We start from the raw sequence: 12,013 nt of genomic DNA, 5'->3' as shown, positions 1-12,013 counted from the left end.
CAGGGAGTGAGTGAATAAACGCAGGCGTGCCAGATAAAAACTCAGGCGTGGCTGGTGAAACGTAGGCGTGGCTGGCCGAACGCAGGGCGTGTTCATGACGTCAAAACAGGAACTAAATAGTCTGCAGTGATCGCAAGCTAGGAGTAGGTCTGGAGCTACTCTGAAGCTACACAAAATTATTTTGTAGCCGCCGTGCGATCCTTTCGTTCGCACTTCTGCTAAGCTAAGATACACTCCCAGAGGGTGGCGGCTTAGCGTTTGCACGGCTGCTAAAAGCAGCTAGCGAGCGAACAACTCGGAATGAGGGCCATAGTGTATACTCACAACTGGGTTTCTTGTTTTCAATAACTGTCCACAAGCTTCCTTCTAGACACCTTGAAAACTAGATGTCACATTATCAGCTGAGGCTGCTTCACCCCCGTCCTACGGCACTGCTCCCTCCATGATCATGATTTAGCTATGCCACGTTGAGGGGAACGCGTAGTGTGACACTACCTTGAATGTTTTCAGCCATTTCTCCCATACCACTACTGCGCACCTGATACTAGTCCTGATTGTCCCGACACATGACGAAGCGACGTAGCTCCAGGAAAAAAATACAAGATCCTCACCCAAACCCTCACATATCACAGCATTTCGCTCTTTATTTAAGACTCCTGTCAGTGACCTAAGTTTACTTACAACTGTGACCCCTCTGACAGCAGTTGCACAGATGGAAGGTGACGCTGACAAGGAACAGCACCAACCACCTCCAATGAAACACTCTGGGGCTGACACCACCGACATGGCCACCATACTGACACAATTGCATTCTGTTCCGACTCGCCAGGATATTCAACAAGATTTACAGTCAATGGAGAAACGAATCCAAGACTCTATCCAATCCAGAATTTCGACCATGCAAACAGACTTAACACAGGTAGGAGATAGAGTGGAAATGCTGGAAGAATGTACAGACAGTATTGAATCCAAAATTGCTGATCTGCATGACCTGATATTGCATCACTCCCGCTCTTTTTTGGATGCTACACGCAGACTCACAGATATGGATGATAGGGGTCGTAGAAACAATCTCTGAATCAAAGGTCTTCCTGAAGACATACCGTCTCAATGCATCATAGGCGCTTTAACAAAGATATTCAATGAGCTACTGGGTGCCTCTATAGACTCACAGATCCTATTTGACAGGGCTCATTGGGCTCTCTGTCCGAAAGCCCCCTCAGAGCAGCCTTGCGACGTTGTCTGTCAGTTACACTATTTTCATGAAAAAGAAGAAATACTACGACGATCCAGACAAGTATCAACCACTTTCATGGCCCCCAGGTTCAGATTTTCCAAGACCTATCATGGCACACTCTGCAACAGAGACGCCTCCTGAAACCTCTCACAGATGCCCTCTGGAAACAGGAGATTAAATTCTGGTGGGGCTTCCCATTAAGTATCCAGGTGACACATAAGGGTACCCGCATCACGTTACAGAAATATGAAGACGTTCCTCAATTCTGTAAAACTCTTGGTCTACCAGTGATCAATTTACCGAATTGGCTAGATCTCCTTACACTTCCTTCTTCAGCCCAACCACAGAGAGAGGCCTGGAAAAAAGCGGGCAACTCCCGAAGACGTCCAAGAGTCAACCAGACCGGGTTGTCACGTGAGGATACTTGACTTGCCTAACCTCTCTTTTGAATACATATTTATCTCCGAGTGAGACATTTAGGAGGTTCAATAGTGTGTTTGTTTTTCTCTTCCTTGATGTTTTGACCACCACATGGGAATCTGTTGGCTGTGATGACGGCCACTATAATTCAGTTCTAGTATTGTTGATGATTATTTCAGGTACCGTTCAGGTTGATTTAGCTCCCACTACAACCGTACCCTTATAGCTGTTGAAATGTCTGTTCGAATATAGTTCAATTTCATTTATCTATGATCTTAAGATGTTAAATAGTGATGCCACAGTCACTACTCCCCTCTTACCCCAGCTCTGCTGTAAATTTCCCTGACTGTGGGCCATTTTTAGATGTCCATGGCTCTAAATGCAGTGTATTATTATTCCACATTGACACTGTTGATGTTTATGCTATACTGTTATTCATATGATGAACATAACAGATCGAATTGTTTGTTTACTTTGTCTGAAATACCCGGTAAAATATGTCCAGACCTACATATGCTTGTTTTTGTTTCCCTTTTGAGTTTTCCTAGTCTTCCCTTTCCCCACCTTATCCATACGTGTACCGACGACGATACCAACAGCTATCGGCCCCAAATGGGATAGGAGCTATAACAATATACAGATGACGCTCACATTATACTACAATGGCAAAGTTGAAAGTCTGGTCTAATAATGTAAAGGGTTTAAACATACCTGAGAAGACATCTCGTCTTTTACATACACTACACACAAAGAGAGCAGACGTGGTGTTTCTACAAGAAACACACATTAAGAAAGGGGCATCACCGGGTATTTGCTTACGTCTTTCCCTGTAGGCTTTTTTAATAACTATTCAGGAGCAAAATTGAGGGGAAAAGCTATCTTATTCGCTAAACACCTTAGGCTCAGTGACCTAACGGAAAGATCGATAGGAGATGGCAGAGGGTTGATGATTAAAGCCACCATAGATCAACAGGTGTTTACATTTGTTAATCTTTACTTCCCTAATCAAATCCAGATAAAGTTCTTCAGACGTAGTCTGGAATCCATCGAGGATTGCATAGAGGGTGTCTTGATAGTATGTGGGGATTTTAATTGGACACTAGAACCAGCAATTGACTCCTCAGATGGAACATCTAGGTCCTTGCTGAAACAAACTAGGCAATTTAGAGTGATCTTACACAATTTCCAGTTAGTGGATTCATGGCGTCTCCTCCACACAGCAGACAGAGACTATATCTTCTATTCTAACCCCCACAATTCATATTCTCGTATTGACTATCTCTGTGTGAGCCACAGACACTTGGATCTGTTGGTAGACGCTACCATTGGCCAAATAGTAGGCTCAGACCACTCCCCTATCGCACTCATGCTATCTCTACGACGTTCACCACCGACACAGTTGCAGTGGTGGTTTAATTAGCACATCCTCCCGGACCCTGACTGCTGAACCCAACTTGAGACAGCTATAGATGAGTATTATTAAATACTGCAGGTGACTGCTCACCGGTAACCATTTGGGAAGCCCATAAGTGTGTTATGAGGAGTAAATGCATTCAGATGGGTACATATATTAAAAAGAACGATTGCCGTTTGGCTCTGCTATCCAAAATAAAGACATTAGAAGTTACAAACACATAAAGCTTCTCTCGCACATGATACACTAACAGAACTTTAAAAGGCACGTGCCTAAATAAATAAACTGCTTGATGCTAGTACCTGTATCACAGTCAGGGAAATAAGCCAGGGAAGTTACTGGCTTGGGCACTCAGAGCACAGAGGTCTCTTCCATTTATAACAAAATTAAAAGACTCTAATGGCACCCTACATGCCAGGAACAAGAACATAGCAGAAATATTTCACAAGTATTATACAGACTTGTACAACCTGCCTATGCAAAGCTCACCTGCTGCCCTCACAGCTTATAGACTAGAGCTAGAGAATTTTTTGCAAAAAGTCTCTTTCCCTAACATTCCTTTAGAGGTGACCCAGGCGCTAGAAGGTCCTTTTACAGAAACGGAGCTGATTACAGCCATAGGGGCCTCCCCCTCTGGCAAGAGCCCGGGACCAGATGGTTTTCCAATAACTTATTATAAGGCATTTAAAGAGAAACTTGTACCACTGCTTCTGCGGGCCTGCAATGCAGTCTCGGCAGAGAACCCTTTCTCTAGCCAATCTCTTGGAGCCCATATAATGGTGCTACCAAAGGAGGGCAAGGACAGAGAAACCGTCTGGGCCAGCTCCTGCCGGGGATTGTTCACCCTGACCAGATAGGCTTTGTGCCAGGTAGGGAAGCAAGAGACAACACCATTAGGGTGTTTGACTTAATAGTGCATGCTCAGACTAATAGATCACCAATGATGCTTCTCTCTACTGATGCCGAGAAGGCCTTTGACAGTGTAGACTGGGCCTTTATGGAGGCAATATTATGGAAATTAGGCCTTGGTGACACATTCCTTAAACAAATACTTGCATTCTATCGAGCTCCAATGGCACAGGTTAGGTTTAATGGGTCCCTGACTGACCCAATAAAAATATCCAACAGAACCCGACAGGGGTGTCCACTCTTGCACCTGCTCTTTGTCCTTGGCATGGAAGCCCTAGCATGGTCGATCAGACAGAATCCCAATATTACGGGCCTGCAGGTCGGAGATGTAGAACACCGATTAGCCCTATTCGCTGATGACTTACTCGCAATCATGACAAACCCAATGACCTCACTCCCGAATCTTAATAAGAAAGAATTTGACCAATTTAGTAGGTTATCCAACTTCAAAATCAATTTTACCAAATCCGCGGCTCTAAATATATCCCTCTCTGCAGGGGTAACATCGGCCCTAAAAGCCTCCTTCCCATTTGAGTGGCAACCATCACGTCAAATACCTAGGAGTACTAATTCCCTCTTCCCTCCAGCGAACCACCACCATTAATCATGACTCCTTACTGCGAAAGATAAACAGGAGATGGCACAGTGGCTCATGCAGAGATTTTCATGGCTTGGCTGCATGAACATAAAGCAATCAGCCACTTTGTCTGGGGGGGGGGGGGGGGGGTGGGGAGGAAACCCAGATTCAAACGCAACCACTTGTCTAGAAGTAAATCACAAGGGGGCCAACAATTACCCTTGATTTAAGCCTACTCAGGCCTCAATACGCTATAGAATTCTGGACTGGACACGCCCAGAACCAAATAGAAAACAGTGGGTAACACTCGAATCTTACTCAACACAAAAGTACTCAGATACATTCCATGGTTCCCCAAAATTGAGAAAATTGCACACCCCACAGTGGGCCCTACTCTAGATATCTGGAAATTAATTAGGTCTACATATAACATTTCAACCAATAAGTCCCCCCTCATGCCCATCTTAGGTAACGCTACATTTTCACCAGGGTTTTCGGTGGAGATAGCTACAGTACCAGATGGAAAACTATAGGAATAGAAAGGGCACATCAGCTGTATCATCGAGGCACCATTATATCCTTTTCGGATATATGCGAATCAGAAAATGTACCCACCAAAGACTTCTGGTTCTACCTGAAACTCTGCCATTTTGTCCAATCACAAGGAAAGGCACTAAATCTCAATAGGGAACTCACTCCTTTTGAGAAACTATGCACACAAAATTCAGCCCCTACACACGTAATCTCAAAGGCCTATAAAATGTCCTGGGTGGTACATTTCCTGATACCCCCTCTTTTTGCATGGCTTAGGATAATGACCTCATCCATAGGGGGATACAAATCTACTGGATGAAACAATGTGCTATGATAGCACAATGTTCCACTAGCTTGGAAGTCAGTGAAACTCAGTACAAGCTATTAACAAGTTGGCATAGATGCCCCACTTTACTCCATAAATGCTATCCGTCATTATCGCCTCTGTGTTGGAGATGTGGAGGGGAAAGAGGCACACTAATACATATCTGGTGGGATTGCTCCCTTATAAGCCCATTCTGGCACTAAATTATAAAACTGGCATCCAAAATAGTGGGGTATGATGTACCTAGCGGACCTGACTTCTGGCTGCTTTCACACTCTCATATCCCTAAGACCAGATATAAAAACTCACTACTAAGACACTTAAGTAACACAGCAAGAGTGGTGATTCCAGTACACTGGTGCTCAACAGCAGCTCCTACGATTTGGGAATGATGTCAAAGAACAGATTTCTACATGCATATGGTGGATATCTACTACACTGCTCTAGAAAAATACCCCACATATACATCGACCTGGTATCCGTGGCTTGAATTGAAGACCACACGAGAATACACCGCACTAACCCCAACAAACCGTACTTAATGATAGCCCCCCCCCCCCGCCCCAGAGAACTGCACAAAATTGGACAAATGCTCCAGCATACAAACCGACTTTACCCCAACCCTCGTCTTACCCATCCTTCCCTCCCAACTCTAATTATTTGGTTGAGTACTGTTGTTACTTTTTGTTCTTGTAAAATACACAGAAATTTGCAATTAGTCACATTGTTTAATGCCTTGCATTTAAGATGTATGAAATATTTATGCTTTTGTCTTTTCTTTTTTCTGCTGAAAAAATTGAAAATAAAGAATCTATAAAAAAAAAAAGATGTTGCTGGAACTGTTTTTAGGTTTTTCCTATCTTGTAGGGTTTCCAAGGAAAGAGAGGTAAAGTGCTATAGAGCAGATCAATGTATCCAATGGACCTGTTTTGTAGAAATTACGTAGTATTTTAACCCTTAATAGGATGGAAGAATGCTTTGGACATTTATCTAGAAACCTGATGTCCGTCGGTATGTGTAGTGGGATCCAATGGTCCAAAAAGATCCATTGCCAAAATGTACAATTCTATAAAGCTAATTTTTTGACATATGGCAGTGTACAAATAGTTAAAAAATATAAAAAAAATAAAAACAATTATAAATAAAGGAAATATCTCTTAGCAATAAGTGGATAGGTAATGCCAGTAAGTAATTGTAGAGGCAGCAACATGTCACAGAGAATATGTCTGCTTCCTTAGGGCTCCGGTCCTATTATTGTCAAGATCCTTTAAATAGCTACAGCATATAATGTTTTATTTTTAAAATACCATGCCTCCCTGTAGCACTATTCCAAGATTTCACTGCTTGTACAGTATAGAACCTTTCAAGCTGGATAGTAAATGTATTTTCTTCAAACTGCAAAGGGTATGTCCATTCCATGTGTCCACCAATTTTAAATTTTATTATTACCTATTAGTTTTATAAGGCACCATGAGAGTTCCATACCATCGCACAAAGGGGATAGAACAAACAAGTAGTAGTTAGTGGCGGCTGCAGCCCCTTGTCACTCAAGCCTCTTGTCTTTCCAGCCTCTTGCCCCCTGTCACTCCAGACCCTTGTCTTTCCTGCTCCTGTCACTCCAGCCTCCTGCCCCATGTCACTTTAAGGAGGTAGAGGAGCGGTAGTACTGGATTTGGAGGTGTCAGGGATACATACCAGAGAAGTAGCAGTAAGTATAGAGTGGTCAGGGGGTAGAGCAGAGAGGTAGCAGCGAGTAAGGAGGGGTCAGGGGAGTAGTGCAGAGAGGTAGTGGTGAGTAAGGATGGGTCAGGGGGTAGTGCAGAGAGGTAGTGGTGAGTAATGAGGGGTCAGGAGGTAGTGCAGAAAGGTAGTGGTGAGTAAGGAGGGGTAAGGGGGTAGTGTCGCGAGGTAGTGATGAGCAAGGTGGGGTCGTGGGGGTAGTGCAGAGAGGTTGTGGTAAGTAAGGATAGGGTCAGGGTTAGGTGCAGAGAGGGTCCCAGGAGGTAGTGCAGAGAGGTAGTGGTGAGTAAGGATGGATCAAAGGGAGTAGTGAAGAAAGAAGAGAGGTAGTAGTGAGTAAGGATGGGTCAAGGGGTAGTGCAGAGAGGTAGTGGTGAGTAAGGATGAGTGATGGAGGTAGTGGAGAGAGGTAGGGTGAGTAAGGAGGGGTCAGGGGGATAGTGCAGAGAGGTAGTGGTAATGACGGATCAGCGAGTAGTGCAGGGAGGGACCAAAGGGGTAGTGCTGAGAGGTAGTTTTTGAGTAAGGATGGGTCAGGGGGTAGTGCATAGAAGTAGAGGTGTGTATGGAGGGATCAGGGGCGAAATAAAAATAATTGTTTTAAGAACACGTTTTAAAGCTGGGAAGCTTGTTGAAAGTATAATTAAGATGTTAAGGCATGCCAGAGGTTGGGAACAGAATGCGATCTGGAAGATCAGAGAGCACAAGATAAAAGTAGTCTAGGTTAGACATGATGAGGGCTTGAATGAGAGTTTAGTTGCGTCCAGATAAGGAAGAACCTGAACCTGGAAATATTGCGAATGTGAAAGATTGTGAGTGTGAATGAACAGTGGGGAAAGGAGAGGGCTGAGTCTTACGTTTCACACCAACATAAACCAATCAGTAGGGAAAGAGGTGGGGTAAATGTGTGGCCAAAGAAGGAGTGATTGCACAAGTATTAGGCAAACTACCAGAGATCAATGGAGTAGTGGGTGGTTAGTAATGTAACATACTGCAGTGAGATTGAAGAGTACTACAGTGGAGAAATTGCCCTTGGATTTGGCTGTGAGGAGGTCCTTGGAAACTTTGGTTGAGGGCAGTTTGGATGGAAAGTCAGATTGAATATAATCCAAAAGGGAGTGGGTGGAGAGGAAGGAAGGGGGAGGGGGGGATTAACAGTCTGCTGATGGAACATGGATACATAGAGGAGAGAGATTCTGAACTAATTAGAGAGGGATGAGGGGATAAGGAATGGTTTCTTCTGAATAGTAAACTCAGGGCCATGATTGAAGGAGTTGGGGAAGGTGCCAGAGGAGAGAGATAGTTTAGCTAGGTGGGCAGTATAGGAGCAGGCCTCATTAGGAAGTGATCAGAGTAGGTGGGAAGGAATGGCATTGAGGGGGGAGGACAATGTTGATAGTACTGGTAGAGGAGAATGGGGTAGAATGGAGCCTGAAGGGAGGAGATGTCATGGTGGATAGACTCAATTTTGGAGGTTAAGTGAGTAGCAAAATAGCAAAAAAGGAGATAAAATCAATAGATCAATTTATCAAAAGAGTGCATTGACAATTTATTATAATAATACATTTCCATAAAAGATTACACAATTTAAATAAACAGTACACAATAAAAATAAATAGATTACTCTATGTTAACAGTAAAGAACCTATAGCTACTGTAGTGAAAAAGGATAATTATAGTCACCAGTTATTTGTAGAAATCCTTATTCAGCTTGATCCAATCCTTTTAGTGTGCATAAAGGGCTAGCCAATTTAATACTTAGGCCGAACACTGTAACATTCACATCTCTTTGTAAGTGATACCTTTTGGTATTTAGATTAGTCCTTAATGCTGAGTTCGATATTTTAGTGTCCACACAGTCGTGTTTTTACAGGTGACATCAAGGAAGGACTTTACATATAGCTAAGAGACACACAGTGCGAATCTTGGGGTAGATGTATTAACCTGTAGAAGGCATAAGGAAGTGATAAACAGCGATAAAGCAGTGTTAAGTGCAAGGTGATAATGCACCAGCCAATCAGCTCCTAACTGTTAATTTACATATGGGAGCTGATTGGTTGGGGTGTTTATCACCTTGCATTTATCACTGGTTTATCACTTCTTTATGCCTTCTCCAGGTTAATACATCTGCCCCCTTGACCCTAGTTGTATTCAGGTCGTGTCTCTATGGAGCAGCACAGGGAGGACACTGTGTACGCTGGATGATCACAGCGTTATGCTCGACCCATTGCCGCAGAAGCCCACGCACATATCATGTGAATGGAGTTAAATATTTTCACTTACTGCCAGCCAGGATAGGGATCATTTGCAGACCTCTTGGTTAGGTAGTTTGCGTACCAGCCGTCCTTAATTCACTAGTAAAAAACAAAAATAAACAACAATAACACTTGTTATTAGGCGCAAGCTTCCTTTAGGTCTAAATTGAACACTTGTAATTAAATAATTGTAGTTGCTGCTCCCAACAGGTGATTTGGATTATCACCTAATTAAAGACAATAGTTGGAAATAAATGAGAGCGCAATTGCAATTAATAAAATTATATATACTTTAATACATGCACATCATATATTGGACAGAATTAAAAACAAGGTTAACCTAAAAAGTCAAATTAATATTGGTGCTTGACACACCCCCAGAGGGTTCCACAACCTGTAACTGATCCGGTAATTGCCTGTAAATCAATCACTGTCTCAAGTGTTAGTAGCTTTTTCTACTATGTTTGAATAAAGTTCCACGGAATATTAAATGATGGTATTTAGGAGTAAAGTCTGATGCTCACCGCTGCTGGAGTTCAATAGCAATAAACTTCCCAATATCTGGTGCAGCGGAGGGAGAAGGAGCATACACCTCTCTGGATCCAAATGCCGTATGAAGAGAGGGAGAGCGGCTGTCAGCAGCGCCGCTCACAGCGTCCCTGTCAGCCCGTGCTCCGTACTCCACAATTAGGAGCGAGCTGATGAGATGTTTCTCAGGGTACACGTGGAAATGAGCGCGGCTGTAGACTGGCAGTGGAACAGTGGAGACAGAGCCTGGAACAGTGTTGTGGTCCTCACAGGGGTAGCCTTTACGCGTTTCTCCGCTGTCAGCGTATAGCGGTTTCCTCAGAAGGTATAATTAGGTGTCAAGCTGATCCGATATTTATTGTGCAGTTGGCCAATCCACAGAGGTCATTTAGCAGCAAACAGGTGTACTTAATAATCTAAAACAAGTGTTCAATATGGGTAGAGTTAATCTTTAACTCCACTTTTAAAAATAATATAAAACATCAGCAATATTTATTTATATATACACAGGCTTTCGATATTTTTATATATATAGAATGTTTTTTTACAAGGAATTGATATTTTGTTTGATATAAGAAGGCATCACCGTAATTCATGTTCCAAAAAATATACTTCAACTAATAGAAAACAACCAATATAAATACAAAAGAGGTCAGTGGCACAGCAGACTAATGCGAGAGTCACGTATGCCAATAGACCTATGTTCGATTCACATCCAAACCCAGATCGTATCACCAATATATATTTTTTATTATAATATTATTGTTATATTTTATATTATTTTTCTCTCCCCTTCCCTCTCTCTTTCTTTATGCAGCTTTTAATTACTCAAATTATACATTATCTCTAACGATCTTATATATTATTTTCAAAAATACCTATATGTTATCAATATATAGTCAGATCAGTTGTCTCTAATCATATTTTTCTAAGGAGCGTAATCATATAAACTTATAGATGAGAAGGAGAGAGGAGAAAAACAATACAAAATTTCAATCATCCCAAAAGGGTATATAGTCATAAGAAAAGGGGGGTGGAAGGGGGGAAAGGGAATCCCATTTACCAGAGATTGACTTATTAATATCTTCAAGCTGATTCAATCATGCTTTTTTGAACCAGCCCTCCGATTTACCAATGTTTATGTTTCACCAATAATTATAGTTCTGTTTTTCACAAGTACATATATACACATATACTAGTAATCAATTTATAGCTATAAATACATTCTTATCCAAATAACAAAAAATGAGAAAATATATATATAAAGCAAGTATTTTTCTATAATCAGTGTGACTAATATAGCTCCTTAGGGTAATTATAAGCACACTAAGAGATAGGCAGACAAACCATAACTCACATTCTCTAGTAGGTTATCTTATACAAAAGGGACATTAAAGGCTATTTAGTTCAACTGATTCATTTAATCCTGCAGGGAACAACGACCCTAGAGGGAAGATACAGTAAGCCTCTCTTTTGCATAAGAGGTTAAAGCGATCTCCACCTCTGGTTGTGTTCCCAATATGTTCGATTCCTTGTACCTGTAATACTATTTTCACTTACTGCCAGCCAGGATAGGGATCATTTGCAGACCTCTTGGTTAGGTAGTTTGCGTACCAGCCGTCCTTAATTCACCGGCATAGTTGTTAGGAATGATGAACTCCAAAACACTTCAAGGACCTGCTGGAGGTATAGTTCAATTTAGATCCAAATCACACAGTTCTCCCTACTGACACGTTTATCCGCCGGTATGCAGTGGTGGTTTCGTCAGAGGATAGCTGGAATTATTTCCTGGACTGCTTTTGTAACCCCCTTTATGATGTTCAGATACTATATTAACTAAATGAGAGTTGTGTCTCCACCCAAGCTATGGTTATGCTCCTGGCTTGTTTGGACAAGCCTTTCCCCTTTAGATATGTACTGCTGCCTTGCTAGAGACCAATCCCAACAGCTTTCCTGTGATCCTCTTTTTTCACTAGGAACTCCACTATGGAATTGAACCAATTGATGTCATTTATAAGTAAGTAGTCAGATATTTTATTAAAGTTGTTAACTCTTAGTCGTTAGTTCTTTGTAC

General features: G+C 42.2%; 1 long non-coding RNA gene across 1 annotated transcript in view; it reads right to left on the bottom strand.

Annotated features, from left to right (window-relative positions):
* The window catches only part of LOC134980048 (uncharacterized), a 41,056-nt gene extending 30,687 nt beyond the window's left edge, over nt 1-10,369 (bottom strand). Inside the window, exons 1-2 of the long non-coding RNA XR_010190320.1 lie at nt 9,936-10,369; nt 9,440-9,510 (exon numbers count right to left, since the gene is read on the bottom strand). This is a non-coding gene — a long non-coding RNA (uncharacterized LOC134980048). The remainder of the gene's footprint in view (nt 1-9,439; nt 9,511-9,935) is intronic.
* Between the last annotated feature and the right edge of the window lie 1,644 nt (nt 10,370-12,013).

This window comes from Pseudophryne corroboree, chromosome 12 (assembly GCF_028390025.1).
Source record: "Pseudophryne corroboree isolate aPseCor3 chromosome 12, aPseCor3.hap2, whole genome shotgun sequence".
NCBI classification, from domain to species: Eukaryota; Metazoa; Chordata; class Amphibia; order Anura; family Myobatrachidae; genus Pseudophryne; species Pseudophryne corroboree.
The sequence above is the reverse complement of the archived record's forward strand: the minus strand, read 5'-3'. Positions and strand labels throughout refer to the sequence as shown.